Genomic DNA, 16,958 nt, shown 5'->3' with positions numbered 1-16,958 from the left:
CTGAGGCACCTGTGGAGGAGCTCACTGTGGAGCAGCTCGGAGGCAGCTGACTCTACAAGTAGGTCTCGTCCCCACAGAGCCACTGAGGCACCTGTGGAGCAGCTCGGAGGTAGGCAGCTGACTCCAGAAGTAGCTCTCCTCCCCACTGAGCCACTGAGGCACCTGCGGAGCAGCTCGAAGACAGCTGACTCTAGAAGTAGGTCTCCTCCCCACTGAGCCACTGAGGCTCCTGTGAAGCAGCTTGGAGGCAGCTGACTCTAGAAGTAGGTCTCCTCCCCACTGAGCCACTGAGGCACCTGCAGAGCAGCTCGGAGGCAGCTGACTCTAGAAGTAGGTCTCCTCCCCACTGAGCCACTGAGGCTCCTCTGGAGCAGCTCAAAGGCAGCTGACTCTAGAAGTAAGGCTCCTCCCCACTGAGGCACCTGTGGATCAGATCGGAGGCAGCTGACTCTAGAAGTAGGTCTCCTCCCCACTGAGCCACTGAGGCTCCTGTGAAGCAGCTCGGAGGCAGCTGACTCTAGAAGTAGGTCTCCTCCCCACTGAGCCACTGAGGCTCCTGTGGAGCAACTCGGAGGCAGGCAGCTGACTCTAGAAGTAGGTCTCCTCCCCACTGAGCCACTGAGGCTCCTGCGGAGCAGTTCAGAGGCAGCTGACTCTAGAAGTAGGCCTCCTCCCCACTGAGCCACTGAGGCACCTGTGGAGCAGCTCGGAGGCAGGCAGCTGACTCTAGAAGTAGGTCTCCTCCCCACTGAGCCACTGAGGCACCTGCGGAGCAGCTCAGAGGCAGCTGACTCTAGCAGTAGGTCTCCTCCCCACTTAGCCACTGAGGCTCCTGTGAAGCAGCTCGGAGACAGCTGACTCTATAAGTAGGTCTCCTCCCCACTGAGCCACTGAGGCACCTGCGGAGCAGCTCGGAGGCAGCTGACTCTAGAAGTAGATCTCCTCCCCACTGGCCACTGAGGCTCCTGTGGAGCAGCTCGGAGGCAGGCAGCTGACTCTAGAAGTAGGTCTCCTCCCCACTGAGCCAAGGAGGCTCCTGCGGAGCAGTTCAGAGGCAGCTGACTCTAGAAGTAGGCCTTCTCCCCACTGAGCCACTGAGGCACCTTTGGAGCAGCTCAGAGGCAGGCAGCTGACTCTAGAAGTAGGTCTCTTCCCCACTGAGCCACAGAGGCACCTGTGGAGCAGCTCGGAGGCAGCTGAGTCTAGAAGTAGGTCTCCTCCCCACTGAGCCACTGAGGCTCCTCTGGAGCAGCTCAAAGGCAGCTGACTCTAGAAGTAGGTCTCCTCCCCACTGAGCCACTGAGGCACCTGTGGAGCAGCTCGGAGGCAGGCAGCTGACTCCAGAAGTAGCTCTCCTCCCCACTGAGCCACTGAGGCACCTGCGGAGCAGCACGAAGGCAGCTCACTCTAGAAGTAGGTCTCCTCCCCACTGAGCCACTGAGGCTCCTCCGGAGCAGATCGGAGGCAGCTGACTCTAGAAGCAGGTCTCCTCCCCACTGAGCCACTGAGGCTCCTGCGGAGCAGTTCAGAGGCAGCTGACTCTAGAAGTAGGCCTCTTCCCCACTGAGCCACTGAGGCACCTGTGGAGCAGCTCGGAGGCAGGCTGCTGACTCTAGAAGTAGGTCTCTTCCCCACTGAGCCACCGAGGCACCTTTGGAGCAGCTCGGAGGCAGCTGACTCTAGAAGTAGGTCTCCTCCTCACTGAGCCACTGAGGCACCTATGGAGGAGCTCGCTGTGAAGCAGCTCGGAGACAGCTGACTCTATAAGTAGGTCTCCTCCCCACTGAGCCACTGAGGCACCTGCGGAGCAGCTCGGAGGCAGCTGACTCTAGAAGTAGGTCTCCTCCCCACTGAGCCACTGAGGCTCCTGTGAAGCAGCTTGGAGGCAGCTGACTCTAGAAGTAGGTCTCCTCCCCACTGAGCCACTGAGGCACCTGCAGAGCAGCTCGGAGGCAGCTGACTCTAGAAGTAGGTCTCCTCCCCACTGAGCCACTGAGGCTCCTCTGGAGCAGCTCAAAGGCAGCTGACTCTAGAAGTAAGGCTCCTCCCCACTGAGGCACCTGTGGATCAGATCGGAGGCAGCTGACTCTAGAAGTAGGTCTCCTCCCCACTGAGCCACTGAGGCTCCTGTGAAGCAGCTCGGAGGCAGCTGACTCTAGAAGTAGGTCTCCTCCCCACTGAGCCACTGAGGCTCCTGTGGAGCAGCTCGGAGGCAGGCAGCTGACTCTAGAAGTAGGTCTCCTCCCCACTGAGCCACTGAGGCTCCTGCGGAGCAGTTCAGAGGCAGCTGACTCTAGAAGTAGGCCTCCTCCCCACTGAGCCACTGAGGCACCTGTGGAGCAGCTCGGAGGCAGGCAGCTGACTCTAGAAGTAGGTCTCTTCCCCACTGAGCCACAGAGGCACCTGTGGAGCAGCTCGGAGGCAGCTGACTCTAGAAGTAGGTCTCCTCCTCGCTGAATCACTGAGGCACCTGTGGAGGAGCTCACTGTGGAGCAGCTCGGAGGCAGCTGACTCTAGAAGTAGGTCTCCTCCCCACAGAGCCACTGAGGCACCTGTGGAGCAGCTCGGAGGCAGGCAGCTGACTCCAGAAGTAGCTCTCCTCCCCACTGAGCCACTGAGGCACCTGTGCAGCAGCTCGGAGGCAGCTGACTCTAGAAGTAGGTCTCCTCCCCACTGAGCCACTGAGGCTCCTGTCAAGCAGCTCGGAGGCAGCTGACTCTAGAAGTAGGTCTCCTCACCACTGAGCCACTGAGGCACCTGCAGAGCAGCTCGGAGGCAGCTGACTCTAGAAGTAGGTCTCCTCCCCACTGAGCCACTGAGGCTCCTCTGGAGCAGCTCAAAGGCAGCTGACTCTAGAAGTAAGGCTCCTCCCCACTGAGGCACCTGTGGATCAGATCGGAGGCAGCTGACTCTAGAAGTAAGGCTCCTCCCCACTGAGGCACCTGTGGAGCAGCTCAGAGGCACCTGACTCTAGAAGTAGGTCTCCTCCTCACTGAGGCACCTGTGGAGCAGCTCGGAGGCAGCTGATTCTAGAAGTAGGTCTCCTCCCCACTGAGGCTCCTGTAGAGCAGGTCGGAGGCAGCTGACTCTAGAAGTAGGTCTCCTCCCCACTGAGCCACTGAGGCTCCTGTGGAGCAGCTCGGAGGTAGGCAGCTGACTCTAGAAGTAGGTCTGCTCCCCACTGAGCCACTGAGGCACCTGTGGAGCAGCTCAGAGGCAGCTGACTCTAAAAGTAGGTCTCCTCCCCACTGAGCCACTGAGGCACCTGTGGAGCAGCTCAGAGGCAGCTGACTCTAGAAGTAGGTCTCCTCCCCACTGAGCCACTGAGGCTCCTGTGGAGCAGCTCGGAGGCAGGCAGCTGACTCTAGAAGTATGTCTCCTCCCCACTGAGGCACCTGTGGAGCAGATCGGAGGCTGCTCACTCTAGAAGTAGGTCTGCTCCCCACTGAGCCACTGAGGCTCCAGTGAAGCAGCTCAGAGGCAGCTGACTCTAGAAGTAGGTCTCCTCCCCACTGAGCCACTGAGGCACCTGCGGAGCAGCTCGGAGGCAGGCAGCTGACTCTAGAAGTAGGTCTCCTCCCCACTGAGCCACTGAGGCACCTGTGGAGCAGCTCGGAGGAAGGCAGCTGACTCTAGAAGTAGGTCTTCTCCCCACTGAGGCACCTGTGGAGCAGCTCGGAGGCAGCTAACTCTAGAAGTAGGTCTCCTCCCCACTGAGCCACTGGGGCACCTGCGGAGCAGCTCGGAGGCAGGCAGCTGACTCTAGAAGTATGTCTCCTCCCCACTGAGCCACTGAGGCTCCTGTGGAGCAGCTCGGAGGCAGGCAGCTGACTCTAGAAGTAAGTCTCCTCCACACTGAGCCACGGAGGCACCTGTGGAGCAGCTCAGAGGCAGGCAGCTGGCTCTAGAAGTAGGTCACCTCCCCACTGAGCCACTGAGGCACCTGTGGAGCAGCTCGGAGGCGGCTGACTCTAGAAGTAGGTCTCCTCCTCGCTGAGCCACTGAGGCACCTGTGGAGCAGCTCAGAGGAAGGCAGCTGACTCTAGAAGTAGGTGTGTTCCTCACTGAGCCACTGAGGCACCTGTGGAGCAGCTCGGAGGCAGCTGACTCTAGAAGTAGGTCTCTTCCCCACTGAGCCACTGAGGCACTTGTGGAGCAGCTTGGAGGCAGCTGACTCTAGAAGTAGGTCTCCTCCCCACTGAGCCACTGAGGCACCTGTGGAGCAGCTCGGAGACAGGCAGCTGGCTCTAGAAGTAGGTCTCCTCCCCACTAAGCCACTGAGGCACCTGTGCAGCAGCTCGGAGGCAGCTGACTCTAGAAGTAGGTCTCCTCCCCACTGAGCCACTGAGGCACCTGTGGAGCAGCTCGGAGGCAGGCAGCTGACTCTAGAGGTAGGTCTCCTCACCACTGAGCCACTGAGGCTCCTGTGGAGCAGCTCGGAGGCAGCTGACTCTAGAAGTAGGTCTCCTCCCACTGAGCCACTGAGGCTCCTGTGGAGCAGCTCGGAGGCAGCTGACTCTAGAAGTAGGTCTCCACCCACTGAGCCACTGAGGCACCTGTGGAGCAGCTCCGAGACAGGCAGCTGGCTCTAGAAGTAGGTCTCCTCCCCACTAAGCCACTGAGGCACCTGTGCAGCAGCTCGGAGGCAGCTGACTCTAGAAGTAGGTCTCCTCCCCACTGAGCCACTGAGGCTCCTGAGGAGCAGCTCGGAGGCAGGCAGCTGACTCTAGAAGTAGGTCTCCTCCCCACTGAGCCACTGAGGCACCTGTGGAGCAGCTCGGAGGCAGGCAGCTGGCTCTAGAAGTAGGTCTCCTCCCCACTAAGCCACTGAGGCACCTGTGCAGCAGCTCGGAGGCAGCTGACTCTAGAAGTAGGTCTCCTCCCCACTGAGCCACTGAGGCACCTGTGGAGCAGCTCGGAGGCAGGCAGCTGGCTCTAGAAGTAGGTCTCCTCCCCACTGAGCCACTGAGGCACCTGTGCAGCAGCTCGGAGGCAGCTGAATCTAGAAGTAGGTCTCTTCCCTACTGAGCCACTGAGGCACTTGTGGAGCAGCTTGGAGGCAGCTGACTCTAGAAGTAGGTCTCCTCCCCACTGAGCCACTGAGGCACCTGTGGAGCAGCTCGGAGACAGGCAGCTGACTCTAGAAGTAGGTCTCCTCCCCACTGAGGCTCCTGTGCAGCAGCTCGGAGGCAGCTGACTCTAGAAGTAGGTCTCCTCCCCACTGAGCCACTGAGGTACCTGTGGAGCAGCTCGGAGGCAGGCAGCTGACTCTAGAGGTAGGTCTCCTCACCACTGAGCCACTGAGGCTCCTGTGGAGCAGCTCGGAGGCAGCTGACTCTAGAAGTAGGTCTCCTCCCACTGAGCCACTGAGGCTCCTGTGGAGCAGCTCGGAGGCAGCTGACTCTAGAAGTAGGTCTCCACCCCACTGAGCCACTGAGGCACCTGCGGAGCAGCTCGGAGGCAGGCAGCTGACTCTAGAAGTAGGTCTCCTCCCCACTGAGCCACTGAGGCTCCTGTGGAGCAGCTCGGAGGCAGGCAGCTGACTCTAGAAGTAGGTCTCCTTCCCACTGAGGCACCTGTGGAGCAGATCGGAGGCTGCTCACTCTAGAAGTAGGTCTGCTCCCCACTGAGCCACTGAGGCTCCAGTGAAGCAGCTCAGAGGCAGCTGACTCTAGAAGTAGGTCTCCTCCCCACTGAGCCACTGAGGCACCTGTGGAGCAGCTCGGAGGCAGGCAGCTGGCTCTAGAAGTAGGTCTCCTCCCCACTAAGCCACTGAGGCACCTGTGCAGCAGCTCGGAGGCAGCTGACTCTAGAAGTAGGTCTCCTCCCCACTGAGCCACTGAGGCACCTGTGGAGCAGCTCGGAGGCAGGCAGCTGGCTCTAGAAGTAGGTCTCCTCCCCACTGAGCCACTGAGGCACCTGTGCAGCAGCTCGGAGGCAGCTGAATCTAGAAGTAGGTCTCTTCCCTACTGAGCCACTGAGGCACTTGTGGAGCAGCTTGGAGGCAGCTGACTCTAGAAGTAGGTCTCCTCCCCACTGAGCCACTGAGGCACCTGTGGAGCAGCTCGGAGACAGGCAGCTGACTCTAGAAGTAGGTCTCCTCCCCACTGAGGCTCCTGTGCAGCAGCTCGGAGGCAGCTGACTCTAGAAGTAGGTCTCCTCCCCACTGAGCCACTGAGGTACCTGTGGAGCAGCTCGGAGGCAGGCAGCTGACTCTAGAGGTAGGTCTCCTCACCACTGAGCCACTGAGGCTCCTGTGGAGCAGCTCGGAGGCAGCTGACTCTAGAAGTAGGTCTCCTCCCACTGAGCCACTGAGGCTCCTGTGGAGCAGCTCGGAGGCAGCTGACTCTAGAAGTAGGTCTCCACCCCACTGAGCCACTGAGGCACCTGCGGAGCAGCTCGGAGGCAGGCAGCTGACTCTAGAAGTAGGTCTCCTCCCCACTGAGCCACTGAGGCACCTGTGGAGCAGCTCGGAGGAAGGCAGCTGACTACAGAAGTAGGTCTTCTCCCCACTGAGCCACTGCGGCACCTGTGGAGCAGCTCGGAGGCAGGCAGCTGACTCTAGAAGTAGGTCTCTTCCCCACTGAGCCACTGAGGCTCCTGCGGAGCAGTTCAGAGGAGGCTGAATCTAGAAGTAGGTCTCCTCCTCGCTGAGCCACTGAGGCACCTGTGGAGCAGCTCGGAGGAAGGCAGCTGACTCTAGAAGTAGGTCACTTCCTCACTGAGGCACCTGTGGAGCAGCTCGGAGGCAGCTGACTAAAGTAGGTCTCCTCCCCACTGGGCCACTGAGGCACCTGTGGAGCAGCTCGGAGGCAGGCAGCTTACTCTAGAAGTGGGTCTCCTCCCCACTGAGCCACTGAGGCTCCTGTGGAGCAGCTCTGAGGCAGCTGACTCTAGAAGTAGGTCTCCTCCCCACTCGGCCACTGAGGCACCTGTGGAGCAGCTTGGAGGAAGGCAGCTGACTCTAGAAGTAGGTCTCCTCCCCACTGAGCCACTGAGGCACCTGCGGAGCAGCTCAGAGACAGGCAGGTGACTCTAGAAGTAGGTCTCCTCCCCACTAAGCCACTAAGGCAACTGTGGAGCAGCTCGGAGGCAGCTAACTCTAGAAGTAGATCTCCTCCCCACTGAGCCACTGAGGCACCTGCGGAGCAGCTCGGAGGCAGGCAGCTGACTCTAGAAGTAGGTCTCCTCCCCACTGAGCCACTGAGGCTCCTGTGGAGCAGCTCGGAGGCAGGCAGCTGACTCTAGAAGTAGGTCTCCTCCCCACTGAGCCACTGAGGCACCTGTGGAGCAGCTCGGAGGCAGGCAGCTGGCTCTAGAAGTAGCTCTCCTCCCCACTGAGCCACTGAGGCACCTGCGGAGCAGCTCGGAGGCGGCTAACTCTAGAAGTAGGTCTCCTCCCCACTGAGCCACTGAGGCACCTGCGGAGCAGCTCGGAGGCAGGCAGCTGACTCTAGAAGTAGGTCTCCTCCCCACTGAGCCACTGAGGCTCCTGTGGAGCAGCTCGGAGGCAGGCAGCTGACTCTAGAAGTAGGTCTCCTCCCCACTGAGCCACTGAGGCACCTGTGGAGCAGCTCGGAGGCAGGCAGCTGGCTCTAGAAGTAGCTCTCCTCCCCACTGAGCCACTGAGGCACCTGCGGAGCAGCTCGGAGGCGGCGGACTCTAGAAGTAGGTGTCCTCCCCACTGAGGCTCCTGTGGAGCAGCTCGGAGGCAAGCAGCTGACTCTAGAAGTAGGTCTCCTCCCCACTGAGCCACTGAGGCACCTGTGGAGCAGCTCGGAGGCAGGCAGCTGGCTCTAGAAGTAGGTCTCCTCCCCACTGAGCCACTGAGGCACCTGTGCAGCAGCTCGGAGGCAGCTGACTCTAGAAGTAGGTCTCTTCCCCACTGAGCCACTGAGGCACTTGTGGAGCAGCTTGGAGGCAGCTGACTCTAGAAGTAGGTCTCCTCCCCACTGAGCCACTGAGGCACCTGTGGAGCAGCTCGGAGACAGGCAGCTGACTCTAGAAGTAGGTCTCCTCCCCACTGAGCCACTGAGGCACCTATGGAGCAGCTCGGAGACAGGCAGCTGACCCTAGAAGTAGGTCTCCTCCCACTGAGGCTCCTGTGGAGCAGCTCGGAGGCAGCTGACTCTAGAAGTAGGTCTCCTCCCCACTGAGCCACTGAGGCACCTGTGGAGCAGCTCTGAGGCAGCTGACTCTAGAAGTAGGTCTCCTCCCCACTGAGCCACTGAGGCTCCTGTGGAGCAGCTCGGAGGCAGCTGACTCTAGAAGTAGGTCTCCACCCCACTGAGCCACTGAGGTACCTGCGGAGCAGCTCGGAGGCAGGCAGCTGACTCCAGAAGTAGGTCTCCTCCCCACTGAGCCACTGAGGCACCTGTGGAGCAGCTCGGAGGAAGGCAGCTGACTCTAGAAGTAGGTCTTCTCCCCACTGAGCCACTGAGGCACCTGTGGAGCAGCTCGGAGGCAGCTAACTCTAGAAGCAGGTCTCCTCCCCACTGAGCCACTGGGGCACCTGCGGAGCAGGTCGGAGGCAGGCAGCTGACTCTAGAAGTAGGTCTCTTCCCCACTGAGCCACTGAGGCTCCTGCGGAGCAGTTCGGAGGCGGCTGACTCTAGAAGTAGGTCTCCTCCTCGCTGAGCCACTGAGGCACCTGAGGAGCAGCTCAGAGGAAGGCAGCTGACTCTAGAAGTAGGTCTGTTCCTCACTGAGCCACTGAGGCACCTGTGGAGCAGCTCGGAGGCAGCTGACTCTAGAAGTAGGTCTCCTCCCCACTGGACCACTTAGGCACCTGTGGAGCAGCTCAGAGGCAGGCAGCTGACTCTAGAAGTAGGTCTCCTCCCCACTGAGCCACTGAGGCACCTGTGGAGCAGCTCGGAGGCAGCTAACTCTAGAAGCAGGTCTCCTCCCCACTGAGCCACTGGGGCACCTGCGGAGCAGGTCGGAGGCAGGCAGCTGACTCTAGAAGTAGGTCTCTTCCCCACTGAGCCACTGAGGCTCCTGTGGAGCAGTTCGGAGGCGGCTGACTCTAGAAGTAGGTCTCCTCCTCGCTGAGCCACTGAGGCACCTGTGGAGCAGCTCAGAGGAAGGCAGCTGACTCTAGAAGTAGGTCTGTTCCTCGCTGAGCCACTGAGGCACCTGTGGAGCAGCTCGGAGGAAGGCAGCTGACTCTAGAAGTAGGTCACTTCCTCACTGAGGCACCTGTGGAGCAGCTCGGAGGCAGCTGACTAAAGTAGGTCTCCTCCCCACTGGGCCACTGAGGCACCTGTGGAGCAGCTCGGAGGCAGGCAGCTTACTCTAGAACTAGGTCTCCTCCCCACTCGGCCACTGAGGCACCTGTGGAGCAGCTTGGAGGAAGGCAGCTGACTCTAGAAGTAGGTCTCCTCCCCACTGAGCCACTGAGGCACCTGCGGAGCAGCTCAGAGACAGGCAGGTGACTCTAGAAGTAGGTCTCCTCCCCACTAAGCCACTAAGGCACCTGTGGAGCAGCTCGGAGGCAGCTAACTCTAGAAGTAGGTCTCCTCCCCACTGAGCCACTGAGGCACCTGCGGAGCAGCTCGGAGGCAGGCAGCTGACTCTAGAAGTAGGTCTCCTCCCCACTGAGCCACTGAGGCTCCTGTGGAGCAGCTCGGAGGCAGGCAGCTGACTCTAGAAGTAGGTCTCCTCCCCACTGAGCCACTGAGGCACCTGTGGAGCAGCTCGGAGGCAGGCAGCTGGCTCTAGAAGTAGCTCTCCTCCCCACTGAGCCACTGAGGCACCTGCGGAGCAGCTCGGAGGCGGCTAACTCTAGAAGTAGGTCTCCTCCCCACTGAGCCACTGAAGCACCTGCGGAGCAGCTCGGAGGCAGGCAGCTGACTCTAGAAGTAGGTCTCCTCCCCACTGAGCCACTGAGGCACCTGTGGAGCAGCTCGGAGGCAGGCAGCTGGCTCTAGAAGTAGCTCTCCTCCCCACTGAGCCACTGAGGCACCTGCGGAGCAGCTCGGAGGCGGCGGACTCTAGAAGTAGGTATCCTCCCCACTGAGGCTCCTGTGGAGCAGCTCGGAGGCAAGCAGCTGACTCTAGAAGTAGGTCTCCTCCCAACTGAGCCACTGAGGCACCTGTGCAGCAGCTCGGAGGCAGCTGACTCTAGAAGTAGGTCTCTTCCCCACTGAGCCACTGAGGCACTTGTGGAGCAGCTTGGAGGCAGCTGACTCTAGAAGTAGGTCTCCTCCCCACTGAGCCACTGAGGCACCTGTGGAGCAGCTCGGAGACAGGCAGCTGACTCTAGAAGTAGGTCTCCTCCCCACTGAGCCACTGAGGCACCTATGGAGCAGCTCGGAGACATGCAGCTGACCCTAGAAGTAGGTCTCCTCCCCACTGAGGCTCCTGTGGAGCAGCTCGGAGGCAGCTGACTCTAGAAGTAGGTCTCCTCCCCACTGAGCCACTGAGGCACCTGTGGAGCAGCTCGGAGGCAGGCAGCTGACTCTAGAAGTAGGTCTCCTCACCACTGAGCCACTGAGGCTCCTGTAGAGCAGCTCTGAGGAAGCTGACTCTAGAAGTAGGTCTCCTCCCCACTGAGCCACTGAGGCTCCTGTGGAGCAGCTCGGTGTCAGCTGACTCTAGAAGTAGGTCTCCACCCCACTGAGCCACTGAGGTACCTGCGGAGCAGCTCGGAGGCAGGCAGCTGACTCTAGAAGTAGGTCTCCTCCCCACTGAGCCACTGAGGCACCTGTGGAGCAGCTCGGAGGAAGGCAGCTGACTCTAGAAGTAGGTCTTCTCCCCACTGAGCCACTGAGGCACCTGTGGAGCAGCTCGGAGGCAGCTAACTCTAGAAGCAGGTCTCCTCCCCACTGAGCCACTGGGGCACCTGCGGAGCAGGTCGGAGGCAGGCAGCTGACTCTAGAAGTAGGTCTCTTCCCCACTGAGCCACTGAGGCTCCTGCGGAGCAGTTCGGAGGCGGCTGACTCTAGAAGTAGGTCTCCTCCTCGCTGAGCCACTGAGGCACCTGTGGAGCAGCTCAGAGGAAGGCAGCTGACTCTAGAAGTAGGTCTGTTCCTCACTGAGCCACTGAGGCACCTGTGGAGCAGCTCGGAGGCAGCTGACTCTAGAAGTAGGTCTCCTCCCCACTGGACCACTTAGGCACCTGTGGAGCAGCTCAGAGGCAGGCAGCTGACTCTAGAAGTAGGTCTCCTCCCCACTGAGCCACTGAGGCACCTGTGGAGCAGCTCAGAGGCAGCTGACTCTTGAAGTAGGTCTCCTCCCCACTGAGCCACTGAGGCTCCTGTGGAGCAGCTCGGAGGCAGGCAGCTGACTCTAGAAGTAGGTCTCCTTCCCACTGAGGCACCTGTGGAGCAGGTCGGAGGCTGCTCACTCTAGAAGTAGGTCTCCTCCTCACTGAGGCACCTGTGGAGCAGCTCGGAGGCAGCTGATTCTAGAAGTAGGTCTCCTCCCCACTGAGGCTCCTGTGGAGCAGGTCGGAGGCAGCTGACTCTAGAAGTAGGTCTCCTCCCCACTGAGCCACTGAGGCTCCTGTGGAGCAGCTCGGAGGTAGGCAGCTGACTCTAGAAGTAGGTCTGCTCCCCACTGAGCCACTGAGGCACCTGTGGAGCAGCTCAGAGGCAGCTGACTCTTGAAGTAGGTCTCCTCCCCACTGAGCCACTGAGGCTCCTGTGGAGCAGCTCGGAGGCAGGCAGCTGACTCTAGAAGTAGGTCTCCTTCCCACTGAGGCACCTGTGGAGCAGATCGGAGGCTGCTCACTCTAGAAGTAGGTCTGCTCCCCACTGAGCCACTGAGGCTCCAGTGAAGCAGCTCAGAGGCAGCTGACTCTAGAAGTAGGTCTCCTCCCCACTGAGCCACTGAGGCTCCTGTGGAGCAGCTCGGAGGCAGGCAGCTGACTCTAGAAGTAGGCCTCCTCCCCACTGAGCCACTGAGGCTCCTGTGGAGCAGCTCAGAGGCAGGCAGCTGACTCTAGAAGTAGGTCTCCTCCCCACTGAGCCACTGAGGCACCTGCGGAGCAGCTCGGAGACAGGCAGCTGACTCTAAAAGTAGGTCTCCTCCCCACTGAGCCACTGAGGCACCTGTGGAGCAGCTCAGAGGCAGCTGACTCTAGAAGTAGGTCTCCTCCCCACTGAGCCACTGAGGCTCCTGTGGAGCAGCTCGGAGGCAGGCAGCTGACTCTAGAAGTAGGTCTCCTCCCCACTGAGGCACCTGTGGAGCAGATCGGAGGCTGCTCACTCTAGAAGTAGGTCTGCTCCCCACTGAGCCACTGAGGCTCCAGTGAAGCAGCTCAGAGGCAGCTGACTCTAGAAGTAGGTCTCCTCCCCACTGAGCCACTGAGGCACCTGCGGAGCAGCTCGGAGGCAGGCAGCTGACTCTAGAAGTAGGTCTCCTCCCCACTGAGCCACTGAGGCACCTGTGGAGCAGCTCGGAGGAAGGCAGCTGACTCTAGAAGTAGGTCTTCTCCCCACTGAGGCACCTGTGGAGCAGCTCGGAGGCAGCTAACTCTAGAAGTAGGTCTCCTCCCCACTGAGCCACTGGGGCACCTGCGGAGCAGCTCGGAGGCAGGCAGCTGACTCTAGAAGTAGGTCTCCTCCCCACTGAGCCACTGAGGCTCCTGTGGAGCAGCTCGGAGGCAGGCAGCTGACTCTAGAATTAAGTCTCCTCCCCACTGAGCCACGGAGGCACCTGTGGAGCAGCTCAGAGGCAGGCAGCTGGCTCTAGAAGTAGGTCTCCTCCCCACTGAGCCACTGAGGCACCTGTGGAGCAGCTCGGAGGCAGCTGACTATAGAAGTAGGTCTCTTCCCCACTGAGCCACTGCAGCACCTGTGGAGCAGCTCAGAGGCAGGCAGCTGACTCTAGAAGTAGGTCTCTTCCCCCCTGAGCCACTGAGGCTCCTGCAAAGCAGTTCGGAGGCGGCTGACTCTAGAAGTAGGTCTCCTCCTCGCTGAGCCACTGAGGCACCTGTGGAGCAGCTCAGAGGAAGGCAGCTGACTCTAGAAGTAGGTGTGTTCCTCACTGAGCCACTGAGGCACCTGTGGAGCAGCTCGGAGGCAGCTGACTCTAGAAGTAGGTCTCTTCCCCACTGAGCCACTGAGGCACTTGTGGAGCAGCTTGGAGGCAGCTGACTCTAGAAGTAGGTCTCCTCCCCACTGAGCCACTGAGGCACCTGTGGAGCAGCTCGGAGACAGGCAGCTGGCTCTAGAAGTAGGTCTCCTCCCCACTAAGCCACTGAGGCACCTGTGCAGCACCTCGGAGGCAGCTGACTCTAGAAGTAGGACTCCTCCCCACTGAGCCACTGAGGCTCCTGAGGAGCAGCTCGGAGGCAGGCAGCTGACTCTAGAAGTAGGTCTCCTCCCCACTGAGCCACTGAGGCACCTGTGGAGCAGCTCGGAGGCAGGCAGCTGGCTCGAGAAGTAGGTCTCCTCCCCACTAAGCCACTGAGGCACCTGTGCAGCAGCTCGGAGGCAGCTGACTCTAGAAGTAGGTCTCCTCCCCACTGAGCCACTGAGGCACCTGTGGAGCAGCTCGGAGGCAGGCAGCTGGCTCTAGAAGTAGGTCTCCTCCCCACTGAGCCACTGAGGCACCTGTGCAGCAGCTCGGAGGCAGCTGACTCTAGAAGTAGGTCTCTTCCCCACTGAGCCACTGAGGCACTTGTGGAGCAGCTTGGAGGCAGCTGACTCTAGAAGTAGGTCTCCTCCCCACTGAGCCACTGAGGCACCTGTGGAGCAGCTCGGAGACAGTCAGCTGACTCTAGAAGTAGGTCTCCTCCCCACTGAGGCTCCTGTGGAGCAGCTCGGAGGCAGCTGACTCTAGAAGTAGGTCTCCTCCCCACTGAGCCACTGAGGCACCTGTGGAGCAGCTCGGAGGCAGGCAGCTGACTCTAGAGGTAGGTCTCCTCACCACTGAGCCACTGAGGCTCCTGTGGAGCAGCTCGGAGGCAGCTGACTCTAGAAGTAGGTCTCCTCCCACTGAGCCACTGAGGCTCCTGTGGAGCAGCTCGGAGGCAGCTGACTCTAGAAGTAGGTCTCCACCCACTGAGCCACTGAGGCACCTGTGGAGCAGCTCAGAGACAGGCAGCTGGCTCTAGAAGTAGGTCTCCTCCCCACTAAGCCACTGAGGCACCTGTGCAGCAGCTCGGAGGCAGCTGACTCTAGAAGTAGGTCTCCTCCCCACTGAGCCACTGAGGCTCCTGAGGAGCAGCTCGGAGGCAGGCAGCTGACTCTAGAAGTAGGTCTCCTCCCCACTGAGCCACTGAGGCACCTGTGGAGCAGCTCGGAGGCAGGCAGCTGGCTCTAGAAGTAGGTCTCCTCCCCACTAAGCCACTGAGGCACCTGTGCAGCAGCTCGGAGGCAGCTGACTCTAGAAGTAGGTCTCCTCCCCACTGAGCCACTGAGGCACCTGTGGAGCAGCTCGGAGGCAGGCAGCTGGCTCTAGAAGTAGGTCTCCTCCCCACTGAGCCACTGAGGCACCTGTGCAGCAGCTCGGAGGCAGCTGACTCTAGAAGTAGGTCTCTTCCCCACTGAGCCACTGAGGCACTTGTGGAGCAGCTTGGAGGCAGCTGACTCTAGAAGTAGGTCTCCTCCCCACTGAGCCACTGAGGCACCTGTGGAGCAGCTCGGAGACAGGCAGCTGACTCTAGAAGTAGGTCTCCTCCCCACTGAGGCTTTGTGCAGCAGCTCGGAGGCAGCTGACTCTAGAAGTAGGTCTCCTCCCCACTGAGCCACTGAGGCACCTGTGGAGCAGCTCGGAGGCAGGCAGCTGACTCTAGAGGTAGGTCTCCTCACCACTGAGCCACTGAGGCTCCTGTGGAGCAGCTCGGAGGCAGCTGACTCTAGAAGTAGGTCTCCTCCCACTGAGCCACTGAGGCTCCTGTGGAGCAGCTCGGAGGCAGCTGACTCTAGAAGTAGGTCTCCACCCCACTGAGCCACTGAGGCACCTGCGGAGCAGCTCGGAGGCAGGCCGCTGACTCTAGAAGTAGGTCTCCTCCCCACTGAGCCTCTGAGGCACCTGTGGAGCAGCTCGGAGGAAAGCAGCTGACTCTAGAAGTAGGTCACATCCTCACTGAGGCACCTGTGGAGCAGCTCGGAGGCAGCTGACTAAAGTAGGTCTCCTCCCCACTGGGCCACTGAGGCACCTGTGGAGCAGCTCGGAGGCAGGCAGCTTACTCTAGAAGTAGGTCTCCTCCCCACTGAGCCACTGAGGCTCCTGTGGAGCAGCTCTGAGGCAGCTGACTCTAGAAGTAGGTCTCCTGCCCACTCGGCCACTGAGGCACCTGTGGAGCAGCTTGGAGGAAGGCAGCTGACTCTAGAAGTAGGTCTCCTCTCCACTGAGCCACTGAGGCACCTGCGGAGCAGCTCAGAGACAGGCAGGTGACTCTAGAAGTAGGTCTCCTCCCCACTAAGCCACTAAGGCACCTGTGGAGCAGCTCGGAGGCAGCTAACTCTAGAAGTAGGTCTCCTCCCCACTGAGCCACTGAGGCACCTGCGGAGCAGCTCGGAGGCAGGCAGCTGACTCTAGAAGTAGGTCTCCTCCCCACTGAGCCACTGAGGCTCCTGTGGAGCAGCTCGGAGGCAGGCAGCTGACTCTAGAAGTAGGTCTCCTCCCCACTGAGCCACTGAGGCACCTGTGGAGCAGCTCGGAGGCAGGCAGCTGGCTCTAGAAGTAGCTCTCCTCCCCACTGAGCCACTGAGGCACCTGCGGAGCAGCTCGGAGGCGGCTAACTCTAGAAGTAGGTCTCCTCCCCACTGAGCCACTGAGGCACCTGCGGAGCAGCTCGGAGGCAGGCAGCTGACTCTAGAAGTAGGTCTCCTCCCCACTGAGCCACTGAGGCTCCTGTGGAGCAGCTCGGAGGCAGGCAGCTGACTCTAGAAGTAGGTCTCCTCCCCACTGAGCCACTGAGGCACCTGTGGAGCAGCTCGGAGGCAGGCAGCTGGCTCTAGAAGTAGCTCTCCTCCCCACTGAGCCACTGAGGCACCTGCGGAGCAGCTCGGAGGCGGCGGACTCTAGAAGTAGGTATCCTCCCCACTGAGGCTCCTGTGGAGCAGCTCGGAGGCAAGCAGCTGACTCTAGAAGTAGGTCTCCTCCCCACTGAGCCACTGAGGCACCTGTGGAGCAGCTCGGAGGCAGGCAGCTGGCTCTAGAAGTAGGTCTCCTCCCCACTGACCACTGAGGCACCTGTGCAGCAGCTCGGAGGCAGCTGACTCTAGAAGTAGGTCTCTTCCCCACTGAGCCACTGAGGCACTTGTGGAGCAGCTTGGAGGCAGCTGACTCTAGAAGTAGGTCTCCTCCCCACTGAGCCACTGAGGCACCTGTGGAGCAGCTCGGAGACAGGCATCTGACTCTAGAAGTAGGTCTCCTCCCCACTGAGCCACTGAGGCACCTATGGAGCAGCTCGGAGACAGGCAGCTGACCCTAGAAGTAGGTCTCCTCCCCACTGAGGCTCCTGTGGAGCAGCTTGGAGGCAGCTGACTCTAGAAGTAGGTCTCCTCCCCACTGAGCCACTGAGGCACCTGTGGAGCAGCTCGGAGGCAGGCAGCTGACTCTAGAAGTAGGTCTCCTCACCACTGAGCCACTGAGGCTCCTGTGGAGCAGCTCTGAGGCAGCTGACTCTAGAAGTAGGTCTCCTCCCCACTGAGCCACTGAGGTTCCTGTGGAGCAGCTCTGAGGCAGCTGACTCTAGAAGTAGGTTTCCTCCCCACTCGGCCACTGAGGCACCTGTGGAGCAGCTTGGAGGAAGGCAGCTGACTCTAGAAGTAGGTCTCCTCCCCACTGAGCCACTGAGGCACCTGCGGAGCAGCTCAGAGACAGGCAGGTGACTCTAGAAGTAGGTCTCCTCCCCACTAAGCCACTAAGGCACCTGTGGAGCAGTTCGGAGGCAGCTAACTCTAGAAGTAGGTCTCCTCCCCACTGAGCCACTGAGGCACCTGCGGAGCAGCTCGGAGGCAGGCAGCTGACTCTAGAAGTAGGTCTCCTCCCCACTGAGC

Source organism: Pleurodeles waltl, chromosome 9 (genome assembly GCF_031143425.1).
Source record: "Pleurodeles waltl isolate 20211129_DDA chromosome 9, aPleWal1.hap1.20221129, whole genome shotgun sequence".
NCBI classification, from domain to species: Eukaryota; Metazoa; Chordata; class Amphibia; order Caudata; family Salamandridae; genus Pleurodeles; species Pleurodeles waltl.
Note: the sequence above shows the minus strand (reverse complement) of the source record.